Consider the following 24,420-nt stretch of genomic DNA (forward strand, 5'->3'; position numbering starts at 1 on the left):
TTGCAAGCATTGAATGGAGTAGAAATGTGGACAATGAAGGAAAGATGCCAACTTCCATTTCAGCCCCACCCACCTGCACCCGCCCACAGCTGGTTGCAGGACAAAGAGGTTGAGATTATTAATTTCATGTATTTTTGTTATTGAAACTAATCCACAACAACCCAACCATCACGTGATTCTGTCGCGACAAGATCCATCCCGTACGACACGAAGCAACTGCCGAATCGTCTGTCTAGATATTTTTAGACCATCTCATCTATCGCTATCATCTCGTGCAGGTCTAGGTTACTGGACCACCGATTACTGTTGGTGAACATGGAATGGACGAGAAAGTGAGACTTATAACGTCTCCACGTATTGATCCAAACCGCCAGTTGCACCATTGGCTTCAGCTTATCGCGCCTAGCTGCTCATGCCACCATACTGGAGAGATTCACACGAAATTCTCATCCCACATTTCGGGCTTTGATTTTTTTTTTTTTTTTAAGGAAATACCTTTGTTTAGGTTTTCTAGATTTCCATGGATATTGAATGTCATATAGAATCAACAAATTAACGACTAAAAATGCTGGTTTCTGATTTTTCTTTTTTTCTTTTAAACAAAAAACAATCCTTCATATGATATCGAGTTTGCTTTCTTTTTTTATTTTTATTTTTTTATTTTATTTTTAAAAATTTCCAAATAGCGAGATTGATAATGAAAAAGGCAGGGCAAACTTTTGTGCTGAAATTCGTGGAGAAACATAATGTGAGCAAGCTGGTTGGAAGGATGTGGAAAAAGGTCATTGCACGAGTTGACGCTTCGAGAGATGAACCAATAGAGATGAAAGCTCGATGATTTAAATGCTTTACGGTATATTCTATAGGTGTATGCCGTCTCTCCGAGGCAAACCAGTCCAATCACTCTCATGATGTCCGTCGTCTACATATCATCTGAGAGATTATCTAAAAAGTGAGAATACTCGTGGGACAAGTAATGGCCCTGAGGAGCATGGGGCCAAATTGAGCTTTAGGATTGTGAATGGTATCCAAGTTATATTATGAACATAGGCCCTGCTTGAGTATGGATCCTCCTTGAAACTCAAATATATGACTGTATTGTATATTGCTCTAATTAATGTAGACACGGTTCGACTTTGAATCAATTTGGTTATACCAATAAGTAGTTTTTCGGAGATCTTATCCTAGCAAATAAAACTAAAATAATCCAACTTTAACCTAACTTATCAAGTAAGTGAGTTAAATGTCTTCATGCCCTAAAATCATAATAGAAATCTTGGACTTGAAATGCTTTGCGGAGCATTCGCTCATGTTATTATAGCACTAGTAGTCTGGTTATATCCATCCATGATCATCTCAATTTCAACAATTTTCATACATAAATTATTTCTCTTCATGACTAACTCCGAGCATTTGCTCAGAGTTAGTTGGGTAATGGGTCAGATGTATCATGTTGGTTGGAGGAAAAAAAGATAGATCCTGTTGACACCTTTTATCTCATCAAAATTGTCAGAAGAAGGATGACAAGTTCTATGGCTAGCTAGATTATATATAGATGTACTATTGATGTTAGATTAACTAGAAATAAGACTTTGAAGGACTTTTGCTACTGTCATATAATCTGTTCGAAAGAAAGAAGAATATAGTATAATTGGGCTATGATCAAATTCTTCTACCACTACTTCTATTAGTGAATTAAAGGACTGCTAGGAAATTAAAACAAAGAATTTAAAGATAAAGATAAAATATAGGATAAATTAAAGATAAGTTAGTAATTCATAGATCAATGAAAAGATATTGATTTCAGATTATATTTTGTTATTTATTCCAGTGGATAAATGATGTAATAATTGCTCACTCTCAATGGTAGCAATTCACATCTAGCCTCTGCTCTTTATAATTTTGATAACTGAAGCTGATTGTTCTCCACTATCTATTTTTGTCAGAATGGCTAGATCCTGTATCATTTGTTAGATAGATAATCATGCTCAATTGATATTAAGTCTCACGACTTATCTTTATTCAACCTGATTGCAGTAACTTCTTGGCCGTTTGTTGGTCTATAAAAGGTTCCTTCATGCTTAAAGCACTTTCAAATTGGTTTAATTAGCTTCCTTATGATGTTTGTCACTTTGGTTTTTGTTCCCATCTGGCTATTTATTTGAAATCCCATCACACTTGTCATGATCCAACCTCACCATGTGGCTGAATGAGCATGTACAGGTGCCATCTGAATAAGGATATGGTGTAAATAGATCCATACCAGTGAATTGATAGAAGTCCTCTTGTACAATAAATATCGAGATAAACTGAGAAAAAAAAATCCAAATTCATTATGTCCTATTTTCCTTGAGTGTGCTAAAGAAAACAATAGGACATTATAGAAATATCACAAATGAAAATCTTAAATTTATCTATAAGTTTTATCATGCACTACATGAGATATCTTTAACAAAAAATGATCCTCTGACTATACAAAAAAAAAGAGTGGAGTTTGAAGACAACCACAGCCCACACATTGTCACAACTAAAATATATCTCTAAGTCATTTTTAATATTTATTTTTAAATTTTAAATTATTTTTTAATGAATTTAAATAGGATAAAATTAAAAAAAAATGTTTGATCAAATTTTCATTACTTGGACCATTTAATATATATCAAGCTGAGAAAGAATAAGTCGTATCGGTTGCTTGCATGTCCTAATAATATTACATTTTCATTTTATTTTGATAATTTAAATTTATTCAATAACTTATATAATTAAAAAAAGAGTGCATAATGGGAGAATAAGCCATATTTAACCTTTTTAAATGAGATTTCCGTGCTACTTTCTTCATAGCATATAGGCCGTCTCAAATTTTGCAAAAAAATTCAGTTTGAATTTTTATCGTAGAGAGTTGTACAATTTTTAATAAGAGATTTTTGATTTTTGACCTTCGTTTAACGATTAAATCCTATTCATTTTTTTTTAAAAAAAATTTTGGTCCAGAGCTTCCTAATTTTTAACTCTGGGTCCCTCTCTTTGACATTTTTGCCCTTTTTAAAATCCCTAAACCTACCATCCCCACTACTCTTCCCACGAACTCCCAACTCTTCCCCTTCTTCAGCATAAAACCTTTGTTTTCACTATAAAACCTCAATTTCTATCGTGAAAACTCCAGTCCCTACCATAAAATTTTTCTTCTTTGTGCCTCCCCTCACTTCCTTCTCCACCGTAAGAATCCTTCCCTATCTTGAGAATCATTCACCACCGTGGAATCTTCCTTTCCCTCAATCCGTGAAATCATCTTGCACCCGTTCATCTTCTCTTTGGTGTAGTTTGATGTGGTGGTATTCTTCGGTTCATTTTCTTCGGGATTGTTTTTTTAATTTTTTTTGGTGTGTGAGTTGTGCCCTCTCCCCTCTATTCGTTGAATTTTTTGTATTTCAATGTAATTTTACAATGTCTTGTACAATGTAATTTAACTCCATCTAATTGAATGTAAAAAATTTAAAGTATATATATAAAGCATTTCTTAATCATCTGTCTTTAACTACATTGTATATTCTTCAAAAATTGATTGTACATAGTTAACACAGTTATTTTGACTCTCCTACAAATCCCTAATCTATTAAAAATATCAATATTTTTATTTTCTTATATATAATGATACTACATAGAGTAAATTATCATCAAATTATACGACAACTACTAACATTAGAATAATACATTTAATTGAAATACCTAATATGGTGAATGCATGATATCAATGAACAGAAAAAGGTCATGTTTCACATAGCATTTAATGACCCTTATTGTTTGATTGTTCTCATACATTGTTAGTTAATATTACAATGATCAATGATCATTACATGATAAATTAGATTGTTATATGTTTGTAATATTGCAATAATGTTTTCAATATCTATTGTTTGAATTTTATTTGTCATGCAGAGTGTTATGATGGCAACAACAAGCAAAGGCAAAGCATTTTCCATTGGCCCAAGCATTATGGTCAATGGAAGATGTTATTTTAGACACTACATAAAGGTTGCTGACAAACTAATTTAGTCCATGTTAGAGGAGCAAAAGAAAAAAAATGACCCATACTCCGTTTGGCCATATGCTCTAGCTTCCTTATATCAAGTAGAGCAAGCCATTATTGGACCACTGCTCTCTTTCTGGGATGATAAGGAGGGATTTAGGTTTGGTAAAACTCTAGTACCTTTTGTGGGGATTGACATTACACTCTTCCTTGGATTAAAGGCCATGGTTGATGAGGTTGAGTTGCATAAGGAGAGGAGGGTTCAATCCATCTCATCACCCATTTTTTTTATAGCGATCACAAAAAGGCAACTAGAGATTTAGTAAAAAATAAATTAATGTCTTTTGTTGGAAAGTATGAGTTGCAAGATGTAGAAGATTTTACTAAGTTATGGATTTTTTATCTTTTTGTGACAATCCTATTCCCAACTGCACATTACAATATTCCAAAGGCATTGTGTTTATATATTGATGATTTGGATGGCCTAGGATCAGATAGTTGGGATCTTGCAGTTTTTACTTTCCTACGACAGCAGATATCTAACCTAGTAGAGAGTGTGTGTATGAGGAACATGATTGGTAGAGGCTCTATTGGCCATATGGAAGGATGTATGGTGGTTTTGGTGGTGAGTTTGTTTATGTTTACTTGCAACTCAATTGTTTGAGAGTTGAATTGATATAAAATGTATTGCTTACATTGCTTTTTTTTTTTGTAGGTATGGGCTATTGAGCATGCCAACATTCTTCTTGGAAGCCACAGAGGATCATTCATGTATCCTCGTCGATTGCATTGGAGTAATGCTCGATGCCCTCGCAAGGTGGATGCGATCATTGAAGTTGTGAAGAGATTACAAAAATTTGAGGTATACATTTTTTTATCTAACATCACAAAAATTTTAAGCTAACTAATCCATAACTAAATTATCTTGCCCTTGTCAGGTGATTGAGATGTTATAGCCTATGCAGGAGGAGTTGTACCTCCTCTCACAAGGAACGGTATGGGGGCATGTTCCGATACAAGATGGACAGAAGGTCTGTATATAATGTTAATTTTTTCTTATTTTTTGGATGTCACATTGAGTTATATAAGTTGTATCTTAATTTCCATTTGGCATGCATAAAAAGTCTACTATGTATGAACATATGTAGTTCCTCATACACACTGCATACATTTTTTATGATGTTTTGTGTTCTCTCAGGTTTTGTCATCTAGCTACAATAAACAGCATCCTAACAATGCTTTAGAGACACATTTGGCACTGGTTGAGACATCCATGATTTCTCATGATTTTCACTTAGAGGATCATCAATCTAATGAGGATGTCACTGGAGAGGATGCATGGAGAGTTTTGATCAACAGGAGATTATCATGTGTTGAGAAGATCCTCCGGGATAAGGGTTTAATGCTGGCTAATGACATTGTAGGCATGGATGCACGTCTTACTGAGATGAGTACTATGTTATAGTTACAATTCAATAATTCATATAACATGTCATTTCTAATCTAAATATTCTTCAATATTAGGTGGGGCCAGTGCATTATACAGCAAGAGAAGAGCCCTATCCAACTGAAGTGGACCCTACTATCCATCACAGTGCAAAATTCATGCAGGTAGTTTCATTTTATTAACTATGTGTTAAAGATATAGTTGTCATGGTATAATATGAATGGCTATTGTGTTGATACATTTGTTCTTACTAGGTCACTTCGGTGTCTGATGTTAAGTGCGACAAGGAATGTACTGCCACAAAACATATGTCCTCCTTATGCAGGCGAGTCAAGATGAGAACATGTGAGAGAAAGCTTACTAAGAAGGCAAAGACCATATCACAAATTTCTAAGACTTATAACGTGCAACAAAGAAGCGGCAGAAGGGGACATGGATGAAGGAAGCATGGCCTTAGCCATTATCGAGAGTAATCTACAAGCTCAACATTCATATTTGGAGCCTATAACTTCTGCACTTATGAATCTGTGGGAATCAGTTAATGACAAACCATATTCATCCCCTTCCAGAGAGGTTTAAATATTTTTCATGTATTAATTATTCAGTTACTTAGAATTGTTTATTATACTGCATTAATTTTAGCATATTTGAGACTCTAGTGAAATGATTGATGTTGAAAGATCAGCGATGCCTGATAAGTCAAGATGATTGGCACAAAGGCACACCTATTATGAGAAGGAAAAAAATATACTTCCATCATACTTGGAAGTAGTAATTGAATTTTACATTAACGGGGATCATTTTGAGTAAGTCATTGGAATATTGGAATATATTTTTGTATATCTCATCGTTTATCATATCTTTTTTTCTTAATACATACATGTTTTATGCAGTGAGACTATCTAGGAGATCCAGATACATCTAAATCTTTTTGTAACTATCATGCATTGGATTAGTTCATTCATGATGGGTCATTATGGAGTGATGTATGAAAATAATGTCTATCTCACTTATTCTTATCCTCTTTTGCTCTAATAAATTCTTTTTTGATTATGTACAGATCATTAATGTATACTTTCATATTATGGAACTTAATTTTTCATGTAGAGGAGATGGAGTCAATCAAGAATCCTACTTTATTTTTGCATTGTGAAATTCAAGTACAAAATGACTTTGTATCATGACTTTTCTTTTAAACAATAAAGTTAATGGATTATTCAACTTCTTCTTCTCTTTTTGCGGTACAGACTATTGTGCTTCAACATCTATCGTCTGTTACTAAGGTGACCTCTGAGGTCACAAATGAGATTCTAGGTTTGGCATAACCGAGCATACAAAAATGGATTGATGATATTTACATGTCAGATCTTCAGCAATGTAAGTACCTATTTATGCCGATGAACAAAGGATGGCATTAGTACCTATTGATTTTGAAGGAGCTCCATTTTGATTGCTACAACTCATTATGGAGCTTCAACATAGCACAGGATGCACATAAATATGTGAGTATCACTTATTCAATTTTGTTGATTGCTTTTATATGTAATAATAATGACTAATAACATATTTTATTTAGTTCTATGTTCTGTAGGCATAATTCGTGTATTATTGGCAATGCTTAGGATTTCACATCCCTGAAGCTTAAGTATGTGATGTTTGTGAGTGTACAACAAAACCATGATACCATAGATTGTGGAGTGCATATGCTCATGTTCTCGAAGATTCTTGCGAGAGGTCAATCGAGGCCATTACTCGATCACTTTAAGGATACATTATTATATAGGAGTTGGGTTACAGAAAATATTTTATTCCATCGGTATTGTGTAACATATGAATCATTTTGGTTATGGTATGACAAAAAGATATCTACTACAAAGGATTAGGACATGGTGGTTGTGTATATGACATTGTTAGTTCATGTCAAGTTCAAACTCTGATATTGTTACATATTGTGGCTGGTGGTTTATATGATGTATCTTTTTGGTTGTTTATGTAAACTCTTATGATGATATACATGGGAACCTATCACTTTTTGTAATGCATGTGTGTCATCTTTTCTCTAGGATCAATGAAAGCTTCCTTTTGATATTTAAGATTGAATATTTAATTATATATAAGGTCTATTGAACTGTATTTTCAGCCATTAAGTATGTACAATTGCTATTTAACTATATATTTAAGTGTATATTTAATTGTGTATAATGTCTACTTAATAGTATATAGTATCTATTTAACTGTATATAGTATCTATTTAATTATGTATTTCAGTCATTTAAGTGTATATAGTTGCAATTTAACTGTATATACTATCTACTTAACTGTGTATTTTAGCTATTTAAGTATGTATAGTTACTATTTAACTATATATAGTGTATATTTAACTGTGTACAGTGTATATTTAACTATATACAGTTATAACTTAACTGTGCATAATGTCTATTTAACTGTGTATTTTAGCCATTTAAGCATGTATAGTTGTAATTTAATTATGTATACTATCTATTTAACTATATATTTCAATCATTTAATGATGTACGGTTGCTATTTAGCTGTGTATAGTAAATATTTAACAATGTGCAATGTCTATTTAACTATGTATAATACTTATATAACTGTATATTTCAGCCATTAAGTGTGTACAATTACAATTTAACTATACATACTATCTACTTAACTATGTATTTCCGCTATTTAACTGTGTACAGTTGCTATTTAACTGTATACAGTATGTATTTAACTATGTATAATATGTATTTAACTATATATAGTATATATTTAACTATGTATAATATCTATTTAACTATATATTTCAATCATTTAAGTATATATGTTGCAATTTAACTATGTATACAGTCTATTTAACTGTATATTTCAATCATTTAAGTGTGTACAATTACTATTTAACTGTATATAGTGTATATTTAACTATATATAGTGTCTATTTAATTATGTATTTCAACCACGCATTTAAGTGTGTACAGTTAGTATTTAACTGTGCACAGTATATATTTAACTATGTATAGTATGTATTTAACTATATATTTCAGTCATTTAAGTGTGTATAGTTGCTATTTAACTGTGTATAGTATCTATTTAATTATATATTTTACCTATTTAACTATGTACAGATGCTATTTAACTATATAAAGTATGTATTTAACTATGTACAATATATATTTAACCATGAATAGTATCTATTTAACTATATATTTCAGCCATTTAAGTGCATATAATTACAATTTAACTATATATACTATCTATTTAACCATATATTTCAGCCATTTAAGTGTATACAGTTGCTATTTAACTATGTACAATATCCATTTAATTGTGTATATCAGCTATTTAAGTATGTATAATTGCTATTTAACTATGTATAGCATATATTTAACTATATACAGTATGTATTTAACTGCATATAGTGTCTATTTAATTGTATATAGTATCTATTTAATCATGTATTTTAGTCATTTAATTATGTACAGTTGCAATTTAACTATACATACTGTCTATTTGACTATATATTTTAGTCATTTAAGTGTGTACAATTGCTATTTAACTATATATAACGTATATTTAACTGTGTATAGTATCTATTTAACTGTATATTTCAGTCATTTAAGTGTATACAATTATAATTTAACTATGTATACTATCTATTTAATTATATATTTCAATTATTTAAGTGTATACAATTGCTATTTAACTATATACAGTGTGTGTTTAACTATACATAGTATATATTTAACAATGTATAGTATTTATTTAACTGTGTATTTTCATCATTTAAGTATGTACAGTTATAATTTAACTGTATATTTCAGCCATTTAAATATGTACAATGGTTATTCAACTGTGTATAGTGTGTATGTAACTGTATATAGTGTATATTTAACTATGTATGGTATCTATTTAACTATGTATAGTGTCTATTTAATTATGTATTTCAGTCATTTAAGTATATATAGTTGCAAGTTTTCAAAATATATTTTAGAATATCTTTTCTCAACAAAATATAAGTTCATAACAAAATCCAAGTTTTCAAAATATCTTTCCTCACAATACAATTGAATTCTAAAATAGTTACTCAATAACCTCATTATAAGTCTTGTTGGGTATAAAATACCCTCAGCCGAAGTTCTTAACAGGATTGACCCTCCCAGGACTCCTCCGACTTTCGACTACAGATGGTATCTCTCCGGACTTCTCCAACAGTCGGATTTTCACAGTACTAACTGAATTCCTCCGACGGACGAACTCCCACTGCATCACCCGAGCTCCTTCAACATGAGTTCCCCCAGTCATCTATCAAGCCGCCCCAAGTGCTCACTGAGCTCCGCCGCCAGCCGACCTTCTACGACTATCAGCTGTTTTTCGAATCCCTTCCAGACTTCTTCCAGCTAGGTTCAACTCCAATCCGAACTACCTCGGACCTCGCCAACGGCAGATTCCTACAACTACCAGATTTCATCCGAACTCCTACGGGAGCCGGACTTCATCCCCGACTCCTACTGCAGGTGAACTTCGTCCGAACTCCTACGGGAGCCGGACTTCATCCCCGACTTCTACTGCAGGTGAACTTTGTCCGGACTCCTACGGGAACCGGACTTCGTCCCCGACTCCTACTACAGGTGAACTTCGTCCGGACTCCTACGGGAGCCAGACTTCATCCCCGACTTCTACTGCAGGTGAACTTCGTCCGGACTCCTACGGGAGCCGGGCTTCGTCCCCGACTCCTACTGCAAGTGAACTTCGTCCGGACTCCTACGGGAGCCGGACTTCGTCCCCGACTTCTACTGCAGGTGAACTTCGTCCGGACTCCTACGGGAGCCGGACTTCATCCCCGACTTCTACTACAGATGAACTTCATCCGGACTCCTACGGGAGCCGGACTTCATCTCCGACTCCTACTGCAGGTGAACTTCGTCCAGACTCCTACGGGAGTCGGACTTCGTCCCCAACTTCTATTGTAGGTGAACTTTGTCCGGACTCCTACGGGAGCCGGACTTCATCCCCGACTCCTACTGCAGGTGAACTTCGTCCGGACTCCTACGGGAGCCGGACTTCATCCCCGACTTCTACTGCAGGTGAACTTCGTCCGGACTCCTACGGGAGCCGGGCTTCGTCTCTGACTCCTACTGCAGGTGGACTTCGTCCGGACTCCTACGGGAGCCGGGCTTCGTCCCCAACTTCGACTGCTGGTAAGCTTCGTCCGGACTCCTACGGGAGCCGGACTTCGCCCCTGACTTTAATTGCAGGTAGACTCCGCCCGGACTCCTACGGGAGCCGGACTTCGTCCCCGACTTTTACTGTAGGTGAACTTCGTCCGGACTCCTACGGGAGCCGGACTTCATCCCCGACTCCTACTGCAGGTGAACTTCGTCCGGACTCCTATGGGAGCCGGACTTCGTCCCCAACTTCGACTGCTGGTAAGCTTCGTCCGGACTCCTACGGGAGCCGGACTTCGCCCCTGACTTTAATTGCAGGTAGACTTCGCCCAGACTCCTACGGAAGCCAGATCTCGTCTCCAACTCCGGCTGCAGGAAGACTCCGCCCGGGATCCCGCGGGAGCCGGACTCCGTCCCCAACTTCAACTGCCGATAAACTGCGTCCGGGCCCCTAAGGGAGCCAGACTTCACCCCTGACTTTAACTACAGGTAGACTTCGCCCGGACTCCTACAGGAGCCAGATCTCGTCGTCGACTCCGGCTTCGGGAAGACTCCGTCCGGACTCCCACGGGAGCCAAACCTCGTCTCCGACTTCTGCTGAAGGGAGACTTCGTCCGGACTCATACGGGAGCCAGACTCCGAGCTCCTCTCAGATGGGTAGCTAGCCACCTCTCTCTGCCAGACACTCCAGTCGAACTTTGGTCGACAGGCCTGGACCCTCTGGCAGGCCGCAGTAACGGCCACGACTCTGCTCCACTTCCTGCAACAGACTCCTCGCGGCTCCATCACTCCCTGGCAGACCACCATAATGACCGTAATTCTTCTCCACTTCCTGCGACGGATACCGCACAGTTCCACCACCCTCTGGCAAGTCACGACAACAGACACCGCTCCACTCCCCGCAACAGACTCCACGTGGCACATCCTGGTGATGGCCACGATCTCACTCCACTACTCTCCGCAACAAACTCCTCCTGACCCTGGGCAGCCCACTGCCAGACGGTTACAGGCATCACTATCAGTCTGTTGCCCCCTCCACCTATAAAAGGGGGACCCCAGATACGTTATTCTCTAAGCTCTATTTTCTATCTCAAAACTCTGCTAAAATTTTCGTTCGAGCACTCCATTGTTGTTGAGACAGAGAACTGATTTGAGCATCGGAGGATCTTATCGGAGCAACCCCACCTCCGATTTAGACTTCTTTTGCAGGTCCCGACGGCGACCGTGACTCCCTCGACTCCAGCTTCTCCGACGCAGATGGATTTTTGCACCAACAAGATTGGCGCTAGAGGAAGGGACTGTGTCTTCGCAGTACCCTTGTTCTTAAAGGAGCGCTCGACGGGACCTCCTCCGGTCATCTTTTCCGACATCCACTCCTTCCCCCACTAGGTCTTTGCCCGATGCCTCCCCGTAAAGCATCCATGCGACGATCCACGACCTCCACGGCCAGATCTCAGGCTCCGACCTCACCTCCAGTTTTCCAGCCTCCTCCTCCTCCTACGGCAACGGCGGCTGGCGCGGAGCAATTCGACCTACTGGTGCAGCAGGTCAGAGGCCTCACTGAAGCTGTGCAGGCCATGCAACAACAGCAGCAGCCGCAGGCATCAGTGCGACTGGAAAGAGCATCACCAGAACCCCAAAATCCGACGGTGGGATGGACCACTTGGGCCAGCCGCCCCGTCTTTTTCGGAAAGACGAATCCAAGGGTGGAGAGCCCTCAGTCAGACCATAATTCCACCCCTGGAAGATCTCTGCCTCCATTCTGCCAGAGGACCCTTGAGACCCGCAGGCGAGAGGACCTCCTGGATCAGAGACTCCAGGAGATGAACCGACAGATCGAAGAGCTCCACCGAGCTTCCACTGCTTACGATGAGGATATCTGCACTGACCCTCCTTTTTCTCAAATGATCATGCAGGAATAAATCCCGTCAAACTTCAAGCTCCCTCAGTTCGAGAGCTACGATGGGACCTCAGACTCGGTCGACCACCTGGAGGCCTTCCGGACCATGATGCTACTCCACAGTGCACCGGACGTCATTTTGTGTCGGGCTTTCCCGTCTACTTTGAAGGGAGCAGTGAGAAATTGATACTCGGCACTGAAGTCGAGTACGATCTTCTCCTTCGACCAAATGAGTCACCAGTTTGTGGCTCATTTCGTCAGCAGCCGGTGCCCTCAGAAAGGCTTGGAGTCCCTCATTAACATCAAACAAAAGGAGGAGGAATCAATCCGGACCTATGTCAACCGCTTCAACGCCACCGCTCTAGAGGTCCGGAACCTGGACCAATTTGTTGTAATGGCCGCCTTAAAGAGCGGCCTTCAAAAGAACGACCTCCTCTTTTCCCTGGAAAAGAAGTATCCCAGGGACTTTGCTGATTTGCTGGCTCGGGTCGAAGGACGCCCGAGCGAAGGAAGCTTTCAAGCTGAAGGACGAAGAGGCCGCAAAGGGGCGGCAGGTGGGCGACTCCAGTAAGCCCGCAGTTGAAAGAAGGCCGAGCGAAGCTCGACCGTATTCTCGACTCCCCCCGGGCACAAGCGTGCCTAGACCCCTCCCCGAGCACGCAGGCAGAGAAGTCCGGACCGCAGAGTTCGGTGGGGTTCTCCACCAGGAAGGTTCCGCAACTATGCCCCTCTCAATGCATCAAAAACCCAAGTGCTGATGGAGGTCAGGGAGCAGCTGCCAAGACCGGAAAGGATGCGCACACACCCTAGGAAGCGCAATCCTAACAAGTTCTGCCTCTACCATCGTGACCACGGCCACGATACAGAGGAATGCATTCAGCTCCAGGACGAGATCGAGGAGCTCATCAGATGAGGTCGGCTCGACAGATTCATTCGATGCTGACCTGAAGGCAGAGAAGATCGGCCAAGGGTCCTGCCGCAACCTGAATCGTCGAGGAGGGAAGAGCAGCTCGGAGATCGGCCTCCAATCGAGATCATCAACTCCATCACTGGAGGACCTCAAGGAGGAGCAGACCTTCCACGACTATGGGACTCGAAAAATCTGTAAATGTATTACTAATGACTTTATTTTGAATCAAAATTCCTTTCGACTTTGCATGTCTTTCCCTTTTGGCATGGACTTGTTGCGACAGGGGATAACCCCTTCAAACAATCAAAACAAGGTCATGTTAGGAACAGGAGGAGAACCTCATCCTAACATGAGCAAAATGAAAGTCTGATTAATCTAAGATCGGATTGGGGGAGAGGCCCTACAACGCCCTAATGTGCCCCCACGGCCATGTTAGGAACAGGAGGAGAACCTCGTCCTAACATGAGCCAAGTCAAAGGTCCTGTTCTTTTAGACCGAATGGGGGGAGAGGCCCTACAACGTCCTAATGTGCCCCCACGGCCATATTAGGAATAGGAGGAGAACCTCGTCCTAACATGAGCAAAGTCAAAGGTCCGATTCTTTTAGACCGGATGGGGGGAGAGGCCCTACAACGCCCTAATGTGCCCCCACAGTCATGTTAGGAACAGGAGGAGAACCTCGTCCTAACATGAGAAAAGTCAAAGGTCCGGTTCTTTTAGACCGGATGGGGGGAGAGGCCTTGCAGCGCCCTTATGTGCCCCCACAGCCATGTTGGGAACAGGAGGAGAACCTCATCCTCACATGAGCAAAGCCAAAGGCCCGATTCTTTTAGATCGGATGGAGGGAGAGGCCCTTGCAACGACCCTTATATGCCCCCACAGCCCCGTTGGGAACAGGAGAAATACCTCGTCCTAACCTGAGCTGAGATCGACTACGTCAAGAACAGAAGGAGAACCTCGCCCTGACGATGACAAAAACCCGATCGCCCAACATGATCGGATAAAGAGAAAAGTCCCCTTAATGGCACCTCGACACCTCTACGCGACCCCGCAAAAAGCAAGGGGAGGACCCTCACTCAGAAAAGAGGAGAAAAATTAAAAAGAAAAGCGATGAACTACATCAACAACAGATGAAAAATAAACTACACCAAAAACATAGGGAACTTCGTCTCAACAAAGACGGGAGTTCCTACCGAACATCCCTGGTCTCTAAGAAGGCTCCCGACGTGGGTCAAGAAAATAATGACTCCTTCAAGGTAATGCGAAGTTCAGACCATGAGCTCGAGCCTACGGCCATGGATGACAAGAAAAGCAAATCAATGTGGCGACGACTGGGCACCTCCAAACGACACCGACGTCGAACAAGTAGAAAAACAAAAGAAGTTCGATGAACGACGGCCTAATACAAGATTGAACAAGGGGGAAGAGAAAGAAAGGCGACAAGAAAAGTAAAACAACATGATAACGGCTGGGGATCTTCAAACTATGTCGACGTCGAACAAGTCAAGAGACAAAAGAAGTTCGACGGACGATAATTTAATGCAATGCGTGGACGAGGTAACACAAAATCTCCTTTTCATTTCATTTACGAAATATACACTACAAAGCCCAGCAGGCTAAGGGAAGAAAAGTAAAACAACAAGAACAAAACAAAACAACAAAAGAAAAAATATATACATGGGAAGACGGAAGGCAAAAAGAGCCCTAGAGAAGCTCTGCTCCTTCCGACCTCAAATTATTTACTTCACTCCTTATCAGGGACTGCCTCAGATTTTCAACTTCTTCTTCTAGCTCTCTCTTTTTCAGCAGCATATCCCGAAACATCCGGTGGAATCGTCGACTTTCGCCCTCCGACTCCCGAAGTCTCTTCTTTAGGACTTCGGACTCCGCCTCCGCATCCTTGATCGCCTGTTGCTCATATGCCAGCTGGATCTTCAACCGCTGCAGCTTGACCTTCCCCTCCCCGAGGGCGACGGATAGCTCTCCCGAGGTTTTCCTTAGGGATCGAAGTTCGTCAGAGTCCCGAGCCGAAACAAGCTGGGCTCCTTCAGATAACTGCCTTTGAAGGCGGGCAACTTCATCGATCGATGCTTGGAGCCTCCTCCTGTAGTCATCCACCTGCTTGCACCAACTGGCCCAGTATGCATTGTAGTTCAACTCAGCATCTTGAAGCTGTTGCTGAAGGTCGGAGAATTTCTTCGACCAATCTTGTTCGCGTTCGGCCTGGGTTGCGAGCCAAGATGAGCCCCCCTCCAGCTGGCCGATCTTCTCCCGTGCAGCCGCCAACTCCGCTTCGAGAGAGCTGATCTTGGAGGCCTGAACCCAGGATCGATCGCTGGCGTGCTTCCGGTGTTCCTCAAGCTCCTTCTCAAAGTTCGCCTTCCTCCGACTGTAATCCATGATTCCTTTCATATGGAGGTTCCGGAAGTGCACGGCCTCCACAGTAGCCTCTGAGTGACTCTCCCTCAGTCTAGAAAGTTTGTCCTCCATCTCCTCCGACCTTCTCGTCAAATGACGAACTTTCTTTCTCAGATGTCGGATTGTGGACCTCAGTGGAATTTCCTGTGGCAACGGGAGTGCATCGGCAGGGCACTGTCATCGGGAGGTCAACGCGTTAAGATGCAGCTCATTACAAAGAAGAAGAAAGAAAGAAAGAAAAAGAAGAAAAGAAAAGTCCCCCATAAGGAGGAGACCAATTTTATTGACTGAACATTTCTTGAAGACAAAAGAAAGAAGAAAAATTGCAATAAAGGAAGAATACAAGGTTAGAGGTCCCAGACCTCTGGATCAACGGGGGAACTCGGCACCTCTGGGAGGTGGTCCATGGTGGCTGCGACGGCGCTGGAGGGTCCGACTTCATCCTCGGATGCCTCGTCTAAGAAGCTGAGGTCGAGCTCGGAAAATTTTCTGACCATCTTCTCCTGGCAGAGCTGGAATCCTTTGTTGAATGTGGCTTGGCCGAACTCAACCTTCAACTTCTTCATTTTGATGGAAGCCTTGAACTCCTCCACCGCTTGACCCCTGGTCTCCGAGACCAGGGGTCGGAATCTGCTCCGCCATATTGGCAACCTCGGCCTCCGCCCTCCTCACCATCTCCTCCAAGGCGGCCTTCTATTCCACCGAGGTCTGTCTCTCTCTCTCAAGCACTTCTCAGAGATCGACCACCTCGAGGGCCATTTTCTTAAGGCGGGCAGCCTCGGCCTGCTGACCTTCCACCGTCTTGTTTGTCGTCTCGATGTTGATGAGGAATTGGTGTCCGAGCTGCAAGGATGACCGGAAGGTCAGAATGGAAGCTGAGAAGTTAATTAAATGAAGAAGCGAAAGGAAGATGAATCTGCTTACCTCGAGGAAGGCCCCCAGCGAGTCCCAGACTCGTTGTGCAGGATCGACGCGGACGATCCTCTGGACGACTTCGGGCAGTGAGCACCCGTCAACCAGCTTTTTTATTAGGTCCCTGTCACTAAAGGGATTATCCTCCTACTCCTCTTCAGAGCTGTGGGATTCTTCGGTGGCAGCCCGGTGACTGCCGACCCTGCGGGCCAAGGTCTTCCTCCTCTCACCCCCTAGCACCTCCTCAGGGTGGGTCTCCGAAGCGGGGACCTCGGTAGGAGAACTCAAACCCCTCGAGGAAGCCCGGGCAGCTGGAAGCTTAGTGTCTGCAAGGACGTCGGTGGCTGAGGTTGCTTGGGCGGGCGCGGCCGAACCCATCTCCCCCACTCTGGCCTTCTTCGCCAGCCCGGAGGCCGCGGCGCCCTTTCTTTTGTGAGCCTTCAGACCCCTGGCGAGCATCCGTGCTGCCTCGGCATCCATCCCTAAAAAAAAGAAAAAGAGAAAGAGGGGGTGAAAAAGGAGAAAAGAAGAAGGAGAGAGAGAGGGAAGGAAAGGAAAAGAAGAAAAGAAAAGGAGAGATGAAATACTGGTGGGATCCAGGGGGCTCAGGCCGATGTTGAACAGAAATCGCTCCTTCAGGAGGTTGGGAAGAGAAGGAGTTGGATATTTGAGGAGTTTCTGGGAGGCTTGAAGATCGTCCTCCCCCAGGCTGGGAGCCCGACGGACGGAGTCCCTCGGGGAGCCCCAAGGGGGCAACCCTAGACTCAAGGTCGGGCATTGAACATAAAGAAACTTTCCCTTCCAGTTATGAATGGAAGAGGGGGCACCTTTCAGCAACCCCTTTCTGCCGAACTGTGGGGAGAAGTACCACCAGTCTTTTGTCGTGGGATGATGCTTGAAGGTGTAGAAGTATCTAAACAAAGAAAGGGTGGGCTGGACTTCGACTATATGACAAAGAGAGAGGAACCCTATCAAAAATCTAAAGGAGTTTGGTGCGTGCAACTGAAGCCAAAGAAATGTCCAGAAACTGAAAAAGAGCAATGACAAAAGGTGGAAGAGGAAGTCGAAGTCCGGCACGGAAGGCCTCCTGGTACAGACAGAAACAGCTGGGGGGAGGGGCACTGGCCCGATCGGACGGGTCAGGAAGTTTCAGTTCGTACTCTGGAGGAACCCCATACTGAACTCTTATCAGTTGGAGTTCGTCCGGAGTCGGAGAACAAGGAATGGCATCCGACGCAAAAATCGGACGAGATTCAGCTCTAGCTACCGGTTCATCTACAGCCTGAGGACTCTAGGAGACCGAAACGGACGAACTCTTAGAGCCGCTAGAGGAAGAAACCCTGGAAGACATCTAGAATCACATGGAGACCACTCACACAGGAGAAATCCATAAAAATTGGGGAAAGTCGTGGACAAGGTCTCGGGGGACTGACGTGCAGAGCAAGAGGAAGAAAGATCGAATGGCAAAAGGAAGAACAAAAAGAGGAAGGAGTTTCGAGACTAACCTAAGCGATTCGGAGAGATGTGAAGGTGCAGAAATGAGGATGTTTTGAGGAACGCCTAAGGCTGGAAAGGGCGCTGAGAAAAATCAGAGTTCTCAGGGACAAGAAGGGCGTCAGAACGAGACTGTCGGATAGAGCAAGACTCTTGGAGGAGGAGTGCGGGTTTAAATAGACCCTGAGATCCGTATTAATGATGATTGCGAATCCCCTCTGACCGGTCTCTTTTCACAGCGTGTCCCACTCACCACAGCGGGCGGTTAAAAAGTGGCAGACGGCTGACAGAGCCTTTATTGCGCCACGCCTTGAGCACCGTTCCGCTGCAGGTTCCAAAAAAGCCTCTTCGGATCGCCTCGATTTGAAAAGACTCCAGCGCATGCGCATTGAATGCCAAAATATCTAAAGATGATTGCGCGCGGACATCAAGGGAGCAACTTCGGCTGTGAAAATCTCTCTGTACTTCCTTCATTCGAAATTCGAACTCGGAAGTTGGGGGACTAGTGTTGGGTATAAAATACCCTCAGCCAAAGTTCTTAACAGGATTGACCCTCCCAGGACTTCTCCGACTTTCGACTGCAGATGGTATCTCTCCGGACTTCTCCAACAGTCGGATTTCCACAGTACTAACTGAATTCCTCCGACAGACGAACTCCCACTGCATCACCCGAGCTCCTTCAACATGAGTTCCCCCAGTCATCTATCAAGCCGCCCCAAGTGCTCACTGAGCTCCGCCGCCAGCCGACCTTCTGCGACTATCAGCTGTTCCCCGAATCCCTTCCAGACTTCTTCCAGCCAGGTTCAACTCCAATCTGAACTACCCCGGACCTCGCCAACGGCAGATTCCTACAACTACCAGATTTCATCCGGACTCCTACGGGAGCCGGACTTCGTCCCCGACTCCTACTGCAGGTGAACTTCGTCCGGACTCCTACGGGAGCCGGACTTCATCCCCGACTTCTACTGCAGGTGAACTTCGTCCGAACTCCTACGGGAGCCGGACTTCGTCCCCGACTCCTACTGCAGGTGAACTTCGTCCGAACTCCTATGGGAGCCGGACTTCGTCCCCGACTTCTACTGTAGGTGAACTTCATCCGGACTCCTACGGGAGCCGGGCTTCGTCCCTGACTCCTACTGCAGGTGAACTTCGTCCGGACTCCTACGGGAGCCGGAATTCATCCCCGACTTCTACTACAGGTGAACTTCGTCCGGACTCCTATGGGAGCCGGACTTCGTCCCCGACTTCTACTGCAGGTGAACTTCGTCCGGACTCCTACAGGAGCCGGACTTCATCCCCGACTCCTACTGTAGGTGAACTTCGTCCGGACTCCTACGGGAGCCGGACTTCGTCCCCGACTCCTACTGCAGGTGAACTTCGTCCGGACTCCTACGGGAGCCGGACTTCATCCCCGACTCCTACTGTAGGTGAACTTCGTCCGGACTCCTACGGAAGCTGGACTTCGTCCCCAACTTCTACTACAGGTGAACTTCGTCCGGACTCCTACGGGAGTCGGACTTCGTCTCCGACTCCTACTGCAGGTGGACTTCGTCCGGACTCCTACGGAAGTCGAGCTTCATCCCCGACTTCGACTGCTGGTAAGCTTCGTTCGGACTCCTACGGGAGCCGGACTTCGCCCCTGACTTTAATTGCAGGTAGACTCCGCTCGGACTCCTACGGGAGCCAGACTTCGTCTCCGACTTCTACTGCAGGTGAACTTCGTCCGGACTCCTACGGGAGCCGGACTTCATCCCCGACTCCTACTGCAGGTGAACTTCATCTGGACTCCTACGGGAGCTGGACTTCGTCTCCGACTTCGACTGCTGGTAAGCTTCGTCCGGACTCCTACGGGAGCCAGACTTCGTCCCTGACTTTAATTGCAGGTAGACTTCGCCCGGACTCCTATGGGAGCCAGATCTCGTCTCCAACTCTGGCTGCAGGAAGACTCCGCCCGGGCTCCCGCGGGAGCCGGACTCCGTCCCCAACTTCAACTGCCGGTAAACTGTGTCCGGGCCCCTAAGGGAGCCAGACTTCACCCCCGATTTTAACTGCAGGTAGATTTTGTCCGGACTCCTACAGGAGCCAGATCTCGTCACCGACTCCGACTTCGGGAAGACTCTGTCCGGACTCCCACGGGAGCCAAACCTCATCTCCGACTTCTGCTGAAGGGAGACTTCATCCAGACTCATACGGGAGCCGGACTTCGAGCTCCTCTCAGATGGGTAGCTAGCCACCTCTCTCCGCCAGACACTCCAGTCGAACTTCGACCGACAGGCCTGGACCCTCTGGCAGGCCGCAGTAACGGCCACGACTCTGCTCCACCTCCTGCAACAGACTCCTCGCGGCTCCATCACTCCCTGGCAGACTACCATAATGACCGCAATTCTGCTCCACTTCCTGCGATGGATACCGCGTGGTTCCACCACCCTCTGGCAAGTCGCGACAATGGACGCCGCTCCACTTCCCGTAACAGACTCCACGTGGCACGTCCCGGTGATGGCCACGATCTCACTCCACTACTCTCCGCAACAAACTCCTCCTGACCCTGGGCAGCCCACTGCCAGACGGTTACGGCATCACTATCAGTCTGTTGCCTCCTCCACCTATAAAAGAGGGACCCCAGATACGTTATTCTCTAAGCTCTATTTTCTATTCCAAAACTCTGCTAAAATTTTCGTTCGAGCACTCCATTCATGTTGAGGCAGAGAACTGACTTGAGCATCGGACGGTCTTGTCGGAGCAACCCCACCTCCGGTTTAGACTTCTTTTGCAGGTCCCGACGGCGACCGCGACTCCCTCGACTCCAGCTTCTCCGACGTAGGCGGATTTTTGCACCAACAAGTCTTTTATTGTGTCATTCTTCACCTCAATGCCTAGATTTTAGAATTTTTAATGAATCCACCTCTTAGACCTGCCAGGATGAGTTTTGATAATAGGAGGTAAAATATGTATCTCATCTAAGATACTCTGGATCATTTCAATATTTAGAATTAGATTGATAGATCTACATATGTTGCTTTATACATGTCAGCCTCGAAATAATTATCAGTAAAGTGATACAAAGATCTACTAGCCTTCTTAATGCATGCACATGCATGCTTACATGGCATTCGAAAGATTCACTATTTGCTATAAGAGCAAGTGCATTCCTGTAGATCAATCTTATATGAGTACTTTATGTCCTTTATATCATAAATCATGATGCTTAATGTAAAAACAGATAATCTTTGATTCTTTTTATATTTTTTTGCAACACCTTTTTTGGATCAGAGCAAAGATGGGTTTGCATATTATAACTTTGAATCCATCGATCGTGCATTAATTTCATAATTTGAAGTTTTATATGATCAACCATCTAAGGAATAAAAAATGCCAAGCCTTCAGAATCCAACTATTGAAACACTTTGCCACATTAGATTTGATACCCCAATGCAGACCTAGAAAGACTACATTTGCCTAATGCTTCGACTTTGCATGCATCATAAAGTTACTTATTCTTAAAGCTACTGCTATAAGTTTGCTGATTAGTTTTTAAAAAATATTCAAATTTGGAGTATATGCAGCAGTATTTAGTAAATTAATCAATCTCTTCATTTCAGCTACATGATAAAAAACAAGCACCTACATGTACAACAACAAAAGGATAATAATGACTTAATAAATCTAGATATTTTGAAGATGTAACTTAAAAATTCAAAAAAATATGATGCATAATTATCTTTGACATGACGGATGCAATATGAGTGGTAGCTATCAGCAAAATATTTTGGTACTCTTTTTATAAGTCTCCAATGTGTATCTGTCATAATGGTACGCAAGACTTTAAGGCTTCTTTAAATATCTGATAAAATCAATCCCAATTGTCATTATTTTTTATATCAACAATAGCATATGTAATAGAGAACATATCATCATTTGCATCTTTGCCCATAGCACCAAGTAAAACTCCTCCATCCTTATGCTTAACAAATATTGCATCTATGAATATTAGAGGTCTACAACTTTTTATGAAACTATTGATTGAGGCTTTAAATGAAATGAATAGACATCTAAATCGATCTTCAGTGGTTTCGTACACCACTATATTGTCAGAATTGGTTTGAAGAATGGCACACAATACCATCGTATTTTTTTATAAGATACTGATCTCTCACCATAGATCTCCTTGATAACAACATCTTTTTCATGTCATGATGATATGGCAATTCCACACCATATTCATGATGAATATCTTTTACAATATCAGCTGGCCTAAATAAAGGCATATCTTGAAGTTTCTTGTTGACAATATTTGAAATCCAATATTTCAAAGCCTTGGGATGATATCGATTTTGCAACCCAACTCTGTATATATGTTCATTGTTCATGATTTTAATTACAAACCTATCTTGATTCCCAAAGTGAGAAGCATGAATACACCATTCACATCCATTATATGCATACTCCACGATCATAAACATATGATCATTCTTGACAAACATAAAATTTCTGTAATTTGCAATGCAGAACTTGCGAATTATAACACGAAGAGTTTCGACATCTTTGAATTCTTGACTTACACCCTTTATGCAGCTCTTCCAAGCATTTAACGTATTTCTTTGACTTGATTCATCTTCAATTGTAGTTCTTATTTCTTTGACAACTCGAATGAAATTACTCGAGCTAGTAAATGATGAAAAACGAGATGAATCAATCATTTGACCATTTTTGGAACAACCTATATGTTCAGCATTATGGATTGGACCGCTATCTCTATAATATAAAAGGATTATTTTTTTCATTATATTGTCAGTCAATTTTGAACTATTACATATATCATAAGTATTATATTCATGCTACAACTACATATAAATGCATAAAACAATCAATTAAAAATAAAAATAGACATATAACTTGTGATTAAATTCTGTATTACCTCTTATTGATTACCACTTTAGGAGATTCAGTCGAAGATACATAATGAGATACAACCATCTCAATTATCATAGCTTTTAATTTCAAATGTATTTCATATATATTCCTAACATCTTTATCCACTATGAGCTTAAGAATATAGAATTTGATTTCTATCATTGTAGGGCATATATGCTTCCATCTCTCCATTATTTCATTGATAATGTAATCGAGGGTTGAGTCTTGTAAAATTGAAAGAATATAGCCCTCACTACCACAAGAGCACACAGCCATGAAAACTAAATTCTCAATATTCTTAAAATTCATGATTATTAAAAAGCTAGACAAGGTTGTTTAAAATGCTAAACACTATAAGAAAAAAAGATTTTAGCAATCGCAAAATTGGTTGCTAAATAACAAAAATTGATTACTAATTTACTTAACGATCGATTTTGAGATCGATTCATATCAGTTGCAAAAACTCTGATAGTAAATACTTTGCAACCGATTATTTTGATCATAAAATTTTACGATCGATTTTATGATTGAAAATATAAAAAATTAATTAAAATTTTATGATCGATTTAGCGATCGAAAATAAAAAATTATTAACTATTTTGCAACCAATTTATCAATCAAAAAATTAAACAAATTGGTTGCTAAGTTTTTTAAAATATTTTTTATTTAAACAATCAAACATAAAATCAATCATAATTTATTTTTTATATTATTTTAATTTTTAAAATCAATTACAAAATTGATTGCTAAGTTTATTAAAAATTATTAAAATAAAATTGATCTCAAAATCGATCACTAATTTTTAAAAAATATTTTTATTTAAAAAAAAATCATTCACAATATCGATCATAAATTATTTTATGATATTTTTATTTTTAATATCAGTTACAAAATCAATCGCTAAATTTTTTTAAAATTATTAAATTAGAACTGATCTCAAAATTGATCGTTAATTTCTTTAGAATATTTTTTATTTAAAAATTTGATTGTAAATTTTTTATAATTTTTTATTTTAATATCGATCGTAAAAGTGATCATTAAATTTATTAAAAGTTATTAAATAAAAATTTATCTCAAAATCAGTCACTAATATTTTTAAAATATTTTTGATTTAATAAATCATTCAAAAAATTGATCAAAAAAATTTTTGTATTATTTTTTTTAATTTTAGTTTCAAAATTGATCTTAAAATCGATTAAAATTATTTTAATCAAAATAATCACTCACAAAATTG

At 41.5% G+C, this 24,420-nt stretch overlaps 1 non-coding gene across 1 annotated transcript; it reads left to right on the forward strand.

Moving 5' to 3' along the window:
• The first annotated feature begins 3,816 nt into the window (after positions 1 to 3,816).
• LOC109505459 (uncharacterized) lies at positions 3,817 to 7,487 on the forward strand. The gene is made up of 7 exons (XR_012137916.1): positions 3,817 to 4,652; positions 4,743 to 4,889; positions 4,966 to 5,058; positions 5,226 to 5,638; positions 5,729 to 6,047; positions 6,722 to 6,976; positions 7,097 to 7,487. It is a non-coding gene; the product is annotated as an uncharacterized protein (transcript).
• The last annotated feature ends 16,933 nt before the right edge of the window (positions 7,488 to 24,420 follow it).

Source organism: Elaeis guineensis, chromosome 1, assembly GCF_000442705.2.
Source record: "Elaeis guineensis isolate ETL-2024a chromosome 1, EG11, whole genome shotgun sequence".
Classification (NCBI taxonomy): Eukaryota; Viridiplantae; Streptophyta; class Magnoliopsida; order Arecales; family Arecaceae; genus Elaeis; species Elaeis guineensis.